This window comes from Schistocerca piceifrons, chromosome 3, assembly GCF_021461385.2.
Source record: "Schistocerca piceifrons isolate TAMUIC-IGC-003096 chromosome 3, iqSchPice1.1, whole genome shotgun sequence".
Classification (NCBI taxonomy): Eukaryota; Metazoa; Arthropoda; class Insecta; order Orthoptera; family Acrididae; genus Schistocerca; species Schistocerca piceifrons.
This window is the reverse complement of record NC_060140.1, coordinates 813963268-813977496: the sequence shown is the minus strand read 5'-3', so window position 1 is coordinate 813977496 and position 14229 is coordinate 813963268. Positions and strand designations below refer to the sequence as shown.

The window sequence follows — 14229 nt, the reverse complement described above, 5'->3', positions numbered from 1 at the left end:
GCATGCCTACTATACGCCCTCGCTCAAAGTCCGTCAACTGCACATACGGTTCACGTCCACGCTGTCGCGGCATGCTACCAGTGTTAAAGACTGCGATGGAGCTCCGTATGCCACGGCAAACTGGCTGACACTGACGGCGGCGGTGCACAAATGCTGCGCAGCTAGCGCCATTCGACAGCCAACACCGCGGTTCCTGGTGTGTCTGCTGTGCCGTGCGTGTGATCATTGCTTGTACAGCCCTCTCGCAGTGTCCGGAGCAAGTATGGTGGGTCTGACACACCGGAGTCAATGTGTTCTTTTTTCCATTTCCAGGAGTGTATTACATATTTACTGCCTCATGGAAGAATGCTGCACTCCTGCTTTAGGCAGTGGCTGCTCATGAGTCTACATTCTGGTGTTCACAAATTTATAGATTTAGATAAATTTGAGAGTGTGAAATTAATAGCATCTGCTGTACAATAGTATGGGAAACAGGAAAACGGATAACTGAATACGCAACAAACTGTTCCCATATTTGTTTATACATACATATATTTCAGCACAAAGAAAGATACATGAGTACACTGTGACTCCTGAAGGGAGGTAGTGTGGGCGTCAGCATCAGAATGAGTAGTGTGAGGTGGCAGGCGCACGACTGGAAGCTCCATCTCAGTCAGGGCAGAGTTTGAAGGCACAGTGACAGGCTGCAGGTCCACTTCGTAATCAGACAGCCAGCGGAGGTGGATGATGTGTTGGCTGGCCTGGGAGCAGAGGTGTGTGGAGGGGTGCAGCATGCGAGCGTGCCTGCTCCTAATGCAGGTCAAGCCATCCGAGGAGATGAACGCACGAACTCTTGATGGATCGCACTCTCGGGGGAGGGACAGGCTATGCACTATCTTGACATCCAGTTCCTCGTTGAGTGTCGAGTCTGCAGCATCTGTGAGGAGCAGGAGCACACAGTCATCAAAAGTGACAATCAACATGTTTTCAATGCAGTTAGGTGGTAAATTGCAGCGCAAGTTGAAAGTCGGGGAGCAAGTCTCTGCAGTAGATGAAACATCATCAAAACCTGCGCATGGGATTGATGACGACATGCTTGGGAAACCCGCAAACTGCGGTGACAAATCATCAGAAAGAGAAGACCCTACCACGGGATAACTCATTATCGGGCTCGGCAATGGAAAATTTGTCCAGATGGTTCGACTGGGACAGCAGAGGGGTGTCAGAGTCTACAAAAGCAGGCTTGAGCCTGTGTAGTGAAACAGTCTGCGGGCGATCTTTAACCATAATGTCGAACGTCATCTCGCCCCTCCGGAATACTTCAAAGGGGCCGAGGTATGGGGGTAGCAGGGGTTGTCTAATGGAATCGTCCCTGAGCATAACGTGGGAGCATGTGTTGCATGAGGTTGGCATGTAAGTGTCCGGCGGGAAAGGACTGACAGGCAGGTGTATCTGTGCATGTCTAAAGTGGGTGCCTATTCTACAAATAAAGTCTGGGGAGGTGGGGAAATCCTTGGGTGCTTGAGGCAGGATAAGTTCCCCATGCAGAACCAGGTTCTTGCCAAAAACGAATTCGGAGGTGGTTCCCCGTAAATCAGGTTCAAAGGTCGAATGGAGACCGTGTAACACCCAAGGAAGCGCCTCAGACCAGAGGCAGTCATGGCACCCAAGTGCTGTTTTAAGGGTGTGGTCCTATCATTCCACTGAACCATTGCTTTGTGGGTGGTAGGCTGTTGTATAAATTTTTTTTAATACTGCAAAGGTTACATAGAATTGTGAAAAGAGCAGACTCAAACTGTCGACGCTGGTCATTGGTGATGGTGGACGAGCAACTGAACCTAGCAATCCATGATGAGACGAATCCCTTGGCCACAGTTTCTGCTGTGATGTTGGGTAAAGGAACAGCTTCCACCAACGAGACATGCAGTCGATTGCGGAGAGGATATATCTGTGGCCCTCTAACGGTGGCAGAGGGCCAATAAGGCCAATACGTACATGACAAAACTTGCCAAGGGGGGGAGAGGTGTGGCGTCTGATTTTTTTGCATTGGCAGGAAATGCACCTGTGTGCCCAGGTTTGACAGTCCTGCTTAACATTTTTCCAAACAAAATGCTCGATAACGAGGCATGTGGTGGTGCAGATGCCAGGGTGGGTGAGGTTATGCAAGGCGTGGAAAGCTTGTCAGCACAACATGGGAGGGAGCAACAGCTGCAGAGTGCCGGTAAAAGAGTCGCACCACACTTCATCCGAAATGCCGGGGAACTTGGCTTTGGTAAACACAAGTGATGTCTGAGGATCCGTGAGGAGAGCTTGAGATTCCTCGTCAGAGGCCTGGAGAGCAGCTAGGTTGGATAAATTGATGATGCGTGAGACAGTATTGATCCATGAAAAGAAATCAGCAGGGATGTTTTCCGTGCCTTTGAGATAGCGTACGTCCATAGTAAATTGAGAGACCAGGTTGAAGTGGTGGAAATGCCCAGGGGGTGGATCCTCGAGAGGGTTGCAGAAAGCGTCTGCCAGTGGTTTGTGGTCAGTAAGGATGAAGACAGAATGGCCCTCGATGTCAGGTTGAAAGTGTTTGACGGCTTCATAGACCACCAGAAATTCTCTATCATAAGGGGAATATGTCTTCTGTGCGTAGACAGTTTTTTAGAGAAGAAATGAAGGGGTGTTTCTGTAATACTGACCTGACCGTGAGGTCTCTGGCATCCGTAGTGATGAACATTTTGGCAGACGGATCGGGGTGGGCGAGTACGACGGCATGAGCTAATGCTGTCTTTAGAGCCGAAGGCCTCTAGCGTAGGTTCAGTCCAACAGACTGGCTTAAGGCCCAAAGTCTGTTTGCCGGACAGCGAGTCCATCAGTGGGGCCTGCACGGCAGTGGCAGAAGGTAGATGTCTACGGTAGTAATTTATAGTACCCAGGAAACATCAGAGTTCTTTGTATGTAGCTAGGGGTGGCAATGACGTGATTTGGGAGGCTGTATTCCGTCTGTGGAGGTGGTGTAACCCAAAAATGTCACAGAAGACTGACGCAAATGGAATTTATCTTTGTTGACCTTGACACCATTGGAGTTTAAGGCCTGGTGGACCTGGGATAAATGATCTTCGTGGTCCTCAGTCGACTTGCCGAAAATGAGGGTGTCATCCAGGCATGCAAAGCACAACTAGAACTGTCATAAGATTGAGTCAATGAAACATTGCCACATTTCTGCTGCATTCCTTAAGCTGAATGGCATGAAGTTGTATTGGAACAAACCGAGCTGCGTGATGATAGCAGTCTTTGGAATGCCTTCCAGCGCTACGGGAATCTGGTGACAGGCACGTTTACAGTCAATCACACTGAAGATTGTGGTGCTCGATAACATATGGGTGGAATCGTTTATGTTTGGCACTGGGTAATTGTCCATGATGGTACGAGCATTTAAGCATCTGTAATCACCACACATTCGAAAAGAACCATTGTGTTTGGTGACAAGGTAAATCGGTGAAGACCAATTGCTGTCCGATGGCTGCAGAATGTCTGCCTCCAGAAGTTTGTTAATTTGCTGCTGGGCCGCGCGCGCAATTTAATGGGGTTGAGGCATCTAATCTTGTGCCTAATAGGAGGGCCAGCAGTGGTAATTATCTTGTGTGTCATTCCGTCAGTGATGGAAGAGACAGAACAGCACACGAGGTTGAGTAACATCCTGACGTCAGGTTTTGGGACGAGTGGGGTTCGATTAGGCGTAGCCATTAGCACAAGTGGGAAAAGGCAGCATGAAAGTCACATGCCTATTACATGAACGTGGCATGCGCTTGTTTGGAGAGGTCGGTTGCGCGTGCAGCATGGAGCGGATCGGGGCGTGCAGCGACTGTCTGTTGTTAGCTTTACCTTGAGTAACCGGCGTGGGCAAGAGAGGCATTGGCATCATGCGGGGAGCAGCAATGGCCACTGAATCACGTGGCTGGCGCGCAAGAGAGGGGGAATGTTTACCAGCATGTGGGGCGGCTGCCTGCATGGTGGGTGTGTTCACATCGTGCGCGCGACCGTCATTAGAAGCACTGTTTGAAACATATGGCACTGCACGTAGCGGGCGTGTGGCGGGTGCTTCCGCGTATCTTGGAAGTCCTACTGTCTCACGGTAGGATTGGCTGTCCTGTAACCCGGCACTACACTACTGGCATGGGCGTGTTACTAGTAAACATGTCCGGAACAATGGCCAGTTGCAATGTCCCTGATGAGTCACGTAAGCACGACACGTCAGGCACGGTAGGTACCATGGGAACAAACGGATGAGTGGTGCCCTCCGTCTTAACTGCAACACTTCACTGTCCACCACTCCCACCATACTATCCCTCCCCCTCCCTGCCCCAGCCTCCTCCTTACCTCCACCCAGTTGCCACTCCCATCATGCACTGGTGCTCCTGCTCACAGTGTGGTTTCAGTTCTCTGAGACTGCAGACGCGTGTGCGAGTTGCGTTTGCATGTGTGTGTGTGTGTGTGTGTGTGTGTGTGTGTGTGTGTGTGTGTGTGTGCGCGCGCGCATGTGTGGATGTGTGTCTACTGCTGACAAAGGCCTTAATGGCTGAAAGCTATAATTGTGTTAATCTCTTTGTCCACCAGTTTGATGGAAATTAACATACATAGCAATACTTAAATGGAGAATTAAAGTTTATTTTCAAGGAAACCAACCATTAAAACTTCAATATAGGAGTGGTCCACTCATAAACATTACAGGTTAACCTTCCTAGCAATAACAAGAAACAATGTACAAAGTCATTTTAAAGAAAATAATCACATAATAATCAAACAAAATCAAATAAGTCAAGGTATACCATTACTGGGGCCTCTTAGGGACTAGTAGACACTGTAATTTGGATATGCACCAAATGGCAGAAGGCCAGTTAAAATGTACATGTGTAACCCAAAGGCCTGCTCAACATGGAGCAAGCGAGTGTGCAAATACAAGCACGCACACACACATTACCTGCATGTACATACCTTTAGGCTTAGCGCAGCTTTAGTTACAGGTCAAATCCAATAACTCGCCCCAGGAAGGGCCATGAGGTCTACAACAAACAGAAGTCATGATCAGTAGTATAAAATACTCTATGATAACAAATAATGATTTCAAGTACCAGATTAACATTGCAAAATATTAGCTTGGCACTTACAGAAACCTCGGATTGGCACACACAGCCCCAAAGGAGTTGCTGAAAGGCATAAAGGAACCAAATTCCTAGTCACCTCACACCAGGGCAGAATTAACATTCTTTAAGTACAGTACCTACTGAACAGTCTTCATATATAATTTCAAATAAATGCCAAGGAGGCTAATAGCTTCAGGACTCCAGGTAGGCACCGGATAATAGTGCCTTCCTGCTCATATCTGCTAACAAGTTGTTTAGTACATCTCGGCATATGGAGTAGACCACAACCGACTGATGCACTTCATAACCATGTTACATTCGATAAGAGCTGCTCCTTGCCTGCTAACTCACTGGTATCAATGGGCAATACTGCAGGAAAATGCATTCCCCCATAGCCCTACAGTCAATAGTTTCATCTCACTGCAATTACCGGGACGCCGAGTACTCACCCCACCTGTCCAGCTCCATGTCCCACATGCCACTCACTACCACATTGTCCCAGAGGGAACACATAACCAAGCAAAGATGGTACAACAAGGGCCAGAATCGATAGGACATGCACACAAGTGGCGCCAGTAGGATCGCGCATGTGCCCTCACAGAAGCTGCAACAGCTCAGCGACCTATGTGAAAGGACAGTCTAGTAATTAAACCACATACCTGTATAAACATATTCTGTTTAAACTAGAAGTCACCAGTAAGTGTAACATATCTAGTGACCTTGAGTGATTGGAAGAGGCTTATTAAAATTACATTGAGTATAAAGGTGAGATCAAATTGAACATTAAAGAGCAAGAACAGGTGTCAATGGTTTTCAGATCTCCATAGAAAAAAACCCAGCTACTCTTAGAAATAAAGAAAACAGACACAGAATCTATGAAATCAGAAGGGAAAGCAATTTCAGAACCTCGGAAAGCAACAACCAAATTTTTGCAATCAGAAATAAAGCCCAGGAATATTAGTGTAGATTCTTTGAGGAAGGACAGAATAGACATCAGAACAGATTTAGGTTCAAACTGGAGTTAGTTGGGAGGGACCATAATCCTACTAAGAGGGAGGTTTATGAATGCATCAGTATATCAGCAGGTGAATTGAATTGACAGAAAAATAGAGTAGATATCAATACTGTTATTATAAGGGTTCAGTCAAATGAAAACCAAACACCCACCACAACAGGACAATGAAATGGTTCCATTCAAAAGTAACCACCACACGTGTTAAAGACATTTATCCCACTGGGAGACAAGGGACATGGCCAAGATGGCCGCCGAGTAAGCGACGCCAGAAATCATTTCCAGAAAGTTAAGTGATTTAGACAGGAATATAATTTAGGTTAACGCCGACAACAAATTAAATACGTGCATTAGTGTATCGTTTAGTCTTGCCATTAAAGGTTTGACTTTTCTTTGCGTATTTTTTCAGAAAACACGAAAAGATCGTAACTTCGCGAAGTCGCGCTTAGGCTTAAATTTTGTAAACGTGTTTGTTTCTTGTTTCACGGTAATTTAACTAGTTTCTCGGTAGCAAATAAGTAAACTACCGTAAATAGCGTATAACTTCATTGTTGTAATACAGATTTCAGAAAAACAGCGTAACTTTATATCAGAAACTTGCCAATATACATTTGTTTATAGGCCTAATTCTCGTAACGTTTTTGGAGAATCAAAGTTAAAGTATCTCGTTTAATTGTCCTTTTTTTTCATTCCATCGAGTGAAATATATAATAAATAGCGTGTACCTTCATTTTTTAAATACAGATCTCAGAAAAACAGCGGAATTTTAAATCAGAAACTTGCTTATATACATTTGTGAATAGGCTTAATTCTTGTAACGTCTTTTTTGATTTTCGGTAATTTAATTGATTTATTCTAGCTAAAGTATTATTTTTGCCATGAGTGAGAAGTGCCTGACTTGCCGTAGAATTGTTAGTTCCGGGGTTTGGTGTGATGGATGTAGTAGTTTTTTTCACTGGGGTGACTGCAGTGGCGTGGGTGTTGGGAAAGTGGATCAGGCTCATCAGTGGCTATGTAGGATTTGCAGCAGAGATAGGAAGATAGTGGAACAGGAGGGGAAAATTGCTGCTCTTCAGGGTGAGCTAGATCAGGCTAGGGAAGATCTGGACAGGTTAAGGAGGGAGAAGGGCAAAGAGAGGTGGGAAGTGGCAACAGGTAGCAGAAGGAACAGGCTTAGAACTAAGTCTGACAGTTTTGTGGTGAATGTCAAAAATAAGTTTGACCTGTTGCTTCAGTTAGAAACTGATGAGCCTCAAGCAGAGGTAGGTGTAGACAGGACACAACAAACTTTCAATAGGAAATTGAAAAAGAATGTAGGAAAGTCATCGAAAAGGAAGAAAGTTTTGTTGTTAGGCAGTTCTCATGCCAGAGGTGTAGGCCAACTTCTGCAGGAGGAATTAGGACCAGAATACCAGGTCACAATTTTTTTCAAACCAAGTGCGAGTCTGGATCAGGTGACAGAGGATTTAGGTTCACTCTGTAAAGGATTTACCAGGGAAGACACCGTGGTTATTGTGGGAGGGCCAGGGAACAGCATCGACAGAGATCCTGGGTACAGTATAGAGTGTGACCTGGTAAAGATTGCGTCGGCATTGAGACACACCAATGTTGAATTTGTATCTGTCCTGAGACGCCATGACCAGCCTCATTTGAACTCTTCTGTTGGGAGAGTTAATTTGGAGTTGGAACGGCTGCTTGGGTCGGGTGCGGGGGCTCATATTGGTGTGGTTCCTGTTGATTATCTCAGTAGGTGGGACTATACCAGGCACGGCCTACATCTCAACAGGAAAGGGAAGGGGAAACTGGCTGGGGTAATAGCAGGAAATTTAAGGGGGGGGGGGGGGGGGAGGCACTGCCATGAATGGTAAAATACCAGTGGTTACAGGTGTTGGAGCAGCACCTTTTTTAGGATAGGTAAGACAGAAAGATGTCAAGTTCTACGAGAGGTCAAGATTGAAACAAATCTTCAGTTTAGGAAAGAAATTAAACAGCACAATTCTAGCACATTTGATCACCAATCACAGCTATCAATTATAAATTTTCACCAATCACCAGAAATTTTATCTCCACCAAGTTGTATCTCAGTCCTAGGTAATTCCATTGATGAATTAAAGTCGCCCAACCCAGTTGACATAATCTGCCTCTCTGAACACCATGTGACCACTGGTATAGGAACTAGGCCTAAGCACAATGAGAAACTCAGACAGGAGAGTACTGCAAATGTTAGAATAAGGAAAGGTTCTCATAAAAGTATAATTAAAAATTATGTAAGTATATTTCATCAAAATATTGGGAGTTTAAAGAATAAAGTAGATGAGCTTCTGGTTTGTTTAGAAGATTTAGAAGCTGAGAATGAAATAGATATACTATGCCTGTCTGAGCATCACATTGTTACTGATATGGATAAGGTAAATGTAAGTGGATATAAGCTCTCTGCACATGTAATGAGAGAAAATATGGAGAAAGGAGGAGTTGCCATATATGTCAAAAGTTATCATTGTGTAAAAAGTATAGAAACAAAAAAGTTTTGTGTAGAGAAACATACAGAAGCATGTGCCTGTGAGCTTAAATTAAATAAAGGCACATTTATAATTGTAACTGTATATAGGTCCCCATCAGGAAATTTTCATCTATTTCTGAAAAATTTGGACTCCTTGTTGTGCTATCTGTCAGACAGGGGGAAGCAAATTATTATTTGTGGGGACTTCAATGTAGATTCTCTGAAAGAGGGTAATAGGAAAAATGACCTTGAAGTATTGCTCGGTTCTTTCAATTTGACACCCGTTATTGATTTTCCTACTCGGGTGGTAAAGGACAGCAGCTCACTGATAGATAACTTCTTTATAGACCAAGATAAGTTTAACCAGATAAATGCTCAGCCTGTTGAGAATGGTCTTTCTGATCATGATGCACAGCTAGTTACAATATATGACATAGCTCCATTCAGCAATACTAAACAGTCCTCCAAAGTAGTACGTTCAGTCAACGATTTAACAATTGCAAATTTCAGGGAAAGCCTACAGCAGTTAGACTGGGATGACGTGTACCATGAACCTGATGCCAATTTAAAATATAATTTATTTCATGACATTTTTGTAAATGCATTTGAAAACTGCTTCCCCAAGAAAATTGTTAAATATACTCATACGAAACCTTGTAACAAACCATGGCTTACTAGGGGTATAAAAATATCTTGTAACCGGAAAAGGGAAATGTATCTGACAGCAAGAAAGAGTAGTGACCCAGAAACTATCAAAAATTATAAAAACTACTGTGTTATATTAAGAAAAGTTATTAAAAAATCCAGGAGTATGTGTATCATGTCTGAAATCAGCAACTCTGATAATAAAATTAAAACAATTTGGAATATTATTAAAAGAGAAACAGGTCAACCAAGAGCAGAGGAAGACAGTATTACCATCAAATTGAATGAAAACTTTACGAACAAAAAGTCAGAAGTTGAAAATATTTTTAATAATCATTTTCTAAATGTTGTGGATATAGTAGGATCCAGGTGTTCATTAGAAGATGCTAGGCTTTTAATGGAAGAGGCCATACCTATGCAATTTGATACAATTGAAATCTCACCCACTTCTCCCTCTGAAATTAGGAAAATAATAAACTTGCTTAAAAGCAAAAACTCACATGGAATTGATGGCATTTCCAGCAAAATACTAAAAGCTTGTTCTCAACAGATAAGTAAGATTCTCAGCCACCTGTGTAATAGCTCTCTGGAACAGGGCATTTTCCCTGATAGACTGAAATATGCTATTGTTATACCTTTGCATAAAAAGGGGGATAGATCTGATGTCAACAATTACCATCCAATCTCCCTTCTAACAGCTTTATCCAAAATTTTTGAGAAAGTAATGTATTCAAGAGTAGCTTCACATATCTGTAAAAATGAAGTACTAACAAAATGTCAGATTGGTTTCCAGAAAGGTTTTTCAACAGAAAATGCCATATATGCATTCACCAGTCAAATTTTGAATGATCTGAATAACCGAACACCACCCATTGGGATTTTTTGTGATCTCTCAAAGGCTTTTGATTGTGTAAATCATGAAATTCTGCTAGACAAGCTCAAGTATTGTGGCATGAGTGGGACAGTGCACAAATGGTTTAATTCATACCTAACTGGAAGAGTGCAGAAAGTTGAAATAAGTAGTTCTCGTAACATGCAAAGATCAGCACATTCCTCAAACTGGGGAACTATCAAGAATGGGGTTCCACAAAGGTCAGTCTTGGGTCCTTTGTTGTTCTTATTATATATTAATGACTTACCATTCTATATTCATGAAGAGGCAAAGTTAGTTCTCTTTGCTGATGATACAAGTATAGTAAACACACCTGACAAACAAGAATTAACTGATGAAATTGTCAATACTGTCTTTCAGAAAATTACTAAGTGGTTCCTTGTAAATGGACTCTCACTGAATTTTGATAAGACACAGTACATACAGTTCCGTACAGGGAATGGTATGACGCCATTAATAAATAATAGACCTTAATCAGAAGCATATAGCTAAGGTAGAATATTCCAAATTTTTAGGTGTGTCCATTGATGAGAGATTAAATTGGAAGAAACACATTGATGATCTGCTGAAACGTTTGAGTTCAGCTACTTACGCAATAAGGGTCATTGCAAATTTTGGTGATAAACATCTTAGTAAATTAGCTTACTACGCCTATTTTCACTCATTGCTTTCATATGGCATCATATTTTGGGGGAATTCATCACTGAGGAATAAATTATTTATTGCACAAAAGCGTGTAATCAGAATAATAGCTGGAGTCCACCCAAGATCATCCTGCAGACATTTATTTAAGGATCTAGGGATATTCACAGTAGCTTCTCAGTATATATACTCTCTTATGAAATTTGTTATTAACAACCAAACCCAATTCAAAAGTAATAGCAGTGTGCATAACTACAGTACTAGGAGAAAGGATGATCTTCACTATTCAAGATTAAATCTAACTTTGGCACAGAAAGGGGTGAATTATACTGGCACTAAAGTCTTTGGTCACTTACCAAATAGTATCAAAAGTCTGACAGATAACCAACAAGTATTTAAGAAGAAATTAAAAGAATTTTTGAATGACAACTCCTTCTACTCCATAGAGGAATTTTTAGATATAAATTAAGAAAAAAAAATAAAAAAATATTTAAAATATAAAAAAAAAATAAAAATAAAAATAAAGAAAAACAAAAAACACAAAAAAATAAAGTTGTTATATTAACTTAAGTATGTTGTTAAATTAACCTAATTATGTCATGTATTAGAAAATTCGACTCGTTCCACATCATTACGAAATATCGTATTCATGATCCATGGAACTAGTATTAATCTAATCTAATCTAACAATCAGTTGCTGTTTCTTAGGACACAGTCAGCTACTGACAAATCCACAACCGCACCCACTCTTGCACTTCCTTGTCCAACTGAAAATAACATCCACATGTCTTTCTACAGGTTGTCAAAAATGTGAAAATCATACAGTGAAAGATCCAGGCTGTATGGAGTATGTTGTAGTGTTTCCCAACCAAATCACTGAAGTGGAGGCATGAAACGTGGAACCACAATCAGTGCACAGTGCTATGAGGACACTTGGCAGAAACTGTTATGGGTCATAAAGTCAAAACACCCAGGAATGCTGTTAGACACAATCATTCTGTTGCACGATAAGGACTACCCCTACACTGTTAATTGGTTGGAAAACACTGCAACATTCTCTGTAGAGCCCAGTTTTTTCACTGTGTGATTTTCACATCTTTGGTGACCTGCAGATGGATATTGGTTTCAGTTGGATGAGGAAGTGCAAGATTGGGTGTAGTAGTGGACCCGTCAGCAGCTGACGGCATTCTCTGAAACACAAATTGATCATCTCCAGCTCCTAGGGGGATAAATGTCTTAATGCATATGGTGATTACTTTTGACTGGAACCATTCCATGGTCCCATTGTGGCAGGTGTTTGGTAGTCATTTGATTGCGTCTTGTAGTTCAGAAAATTATTGTCCAGAAGAAATATGTAAGAAAAGGATAATGAATATGATGAAACATTGGCAAGGAAAATAGAGCAGGAGGGAAACAAGAAAGATAGTGATTATGACAGTTGAAGTGAGTCAGATGAGATAGAATCAGGTGATGAATCTAACGAAGGTGGCAGAAAAGATTATAGTATCAAAGAGTAAAGTTAGAAAGGAAAGAAATGAGCAGCAACCGATGTGATTAATTCAGATGAGGAAAAAGCCATTAGAATATATATAAACGTAATATGCTACAGATTGAAACAATGACAAGGAGAAACAGGGTCTTATGGAGAAAAGGTACTGAGTTAAGTCTTGGTAAAAGAAGGAGCAAGCAGCCCTCTTGAGCAGCACCTACCACATGCTGCTGTCTCTTTGTTGCATGCAGTAGCATCAGCCCAGCCAAACAGGAGGTGGTAGCCAGCAGTAGCCCGCCCTTGCCCACGATGGGCAGCTGGCAGGTTGTGATTTTCCCCAAAGGTTGTTTGATTTGATTAGATTAGATTAATTATTCATTTCATAGACCCAAAAAAGAGGGGATCCTCCTGGGTATGGAACATGTCAGATAAACACATTACAAAAATGTAATTAAAAAAACTTGAGTTTCATTAATTTTAATGATCCTGTCAATAAACAGTAAAATTATGTACATGAATTGAAATTAAACTTCTAATATTTACAAGTTTAATACTTACATCTGCTTTCATTAAATCCATCATTCCACAGTAGCTAGTTACTTGGCTATTACAACCAAGTACTGTCAAAAACTAAAGTATAATAAATTTTCATTAAAATGGTCTACTGCACTTGAGAAATTCATGGATGGAATAGAAGGAGTTGGCCACCAAACATTCTTTTAAACTATGTTTAAATTGTGCCTTGTCTGAAACTAAACTCTTAATGTTTGCTGGTAACTTATTGAAAATATATGTTGCTGGATACTGGACTCCTTTCTGGGCAAGAGTAAGTGATTTTAAATCTTTATGTATGTTGTTCTTATTTCTATTATTGATACTGTGTACTAAGCAGTTAGTTGGAAAAAGAGATGCATTATTTACAACAATCTTCATTAAGGAATAAATATACTGAGAAGCTGTGGTTAGTATGCCCAATTCTTTGAATAGGTTTCAACATGATGTTCTTGGATTTACACTACACATTACTCTTATTATACACTTCTGTTCTCTAAAAATTTTTACTCAGTTTGTGAAGTTCCGCCAAAATATGCCACTATATGACATAATGGAGTGAAAATAAGCAAAATATGCCAGTTTTTTATATGTATATCTCCTATGTCTGACATCATTCACATTGCAAACACTGATTGGTTTAGGTGCTTTAGCGGTTCATTAGTATGTCACTCCCAACTGAATTTATTATCCAGTTGTAATCCCAAAATTTTACACTCTCAACTTCTCCTATTTCCATGTCATCATATTTTATACACACACTAGAAGGAAATCTCTTGGAAGTTCTGAAGTGCATATTGTGGGTCTTTTCAAAGTTTAATGACAGTGAATTGGCTATGAACCACTTATTAATGTCAGTAAAAATTTGATTAGCTGCCCTTTCTAAATTTATATTTCATTTACTTTGTATTGCAATGTTTCTATCATCTGCAAATAAGACAAACTTGGCATCTGGTAATGTAACAGATGACAGGTCATTAATATATACAAGAAAAAGTATTGGGCCTTGTATGGAACCTCGGGGAACACCACATGTAATTTCTTCCCAGTTAGATGATGTCTGATTGCTTACTGCTGAAGTGTTACATAATGACACCCTTTGTTTTCTATTAGTAAGTTATGGCTGAAACCACTTTGCCTCACTACCAGTGATGCCATAATATTTTAATTTACTTAAAAGCATGCTGTGATTCACACAGTCAAAAGCCTTTGACAAGTCACAGAATATGCCAATTGCCTCTAACTTGTTGTCTAATGAATAAAGGACATTTTTACTGTAAGTGTAAATAGCCTTAGAACCCTTAAGAAGCCCAAACTGTGGCTTTAGCAGTATGTTATTTTCACTAAGGTGCTTAAGTAGTCACTTGAACAGAACCTTTTCAGAGA

General features: G+C 41.3%; 1 long non-coding RNA gene across 2 annotated transcripts; it reads right to left on the bottom strand.

The window, feature by feature from the left end:
* Positions 1–679: 679 nt before the first annotated feature.
* Positions 680–5603, bottom strand: LOC124787620. Of its 2 annotated transcripts, none has more exons than XR_007015976.1 (3): positions 5561–5603; positions 4963–5030; positions 680–916 (listed from the first exon to the last, which is right to left on the bottom strand). It is a non-coding gene; the product is annotated as an uncharacterized LOC124787620 (long non-coding RNA). The 2 variants fall into 2 exon arrangements; XR_007015977.1 differs by lacking the exon at positions 5561–5603 and adding an exon at positions 5136–5433.
* Positions 5604–14229: the final 8626 nt, after the last annotated feature.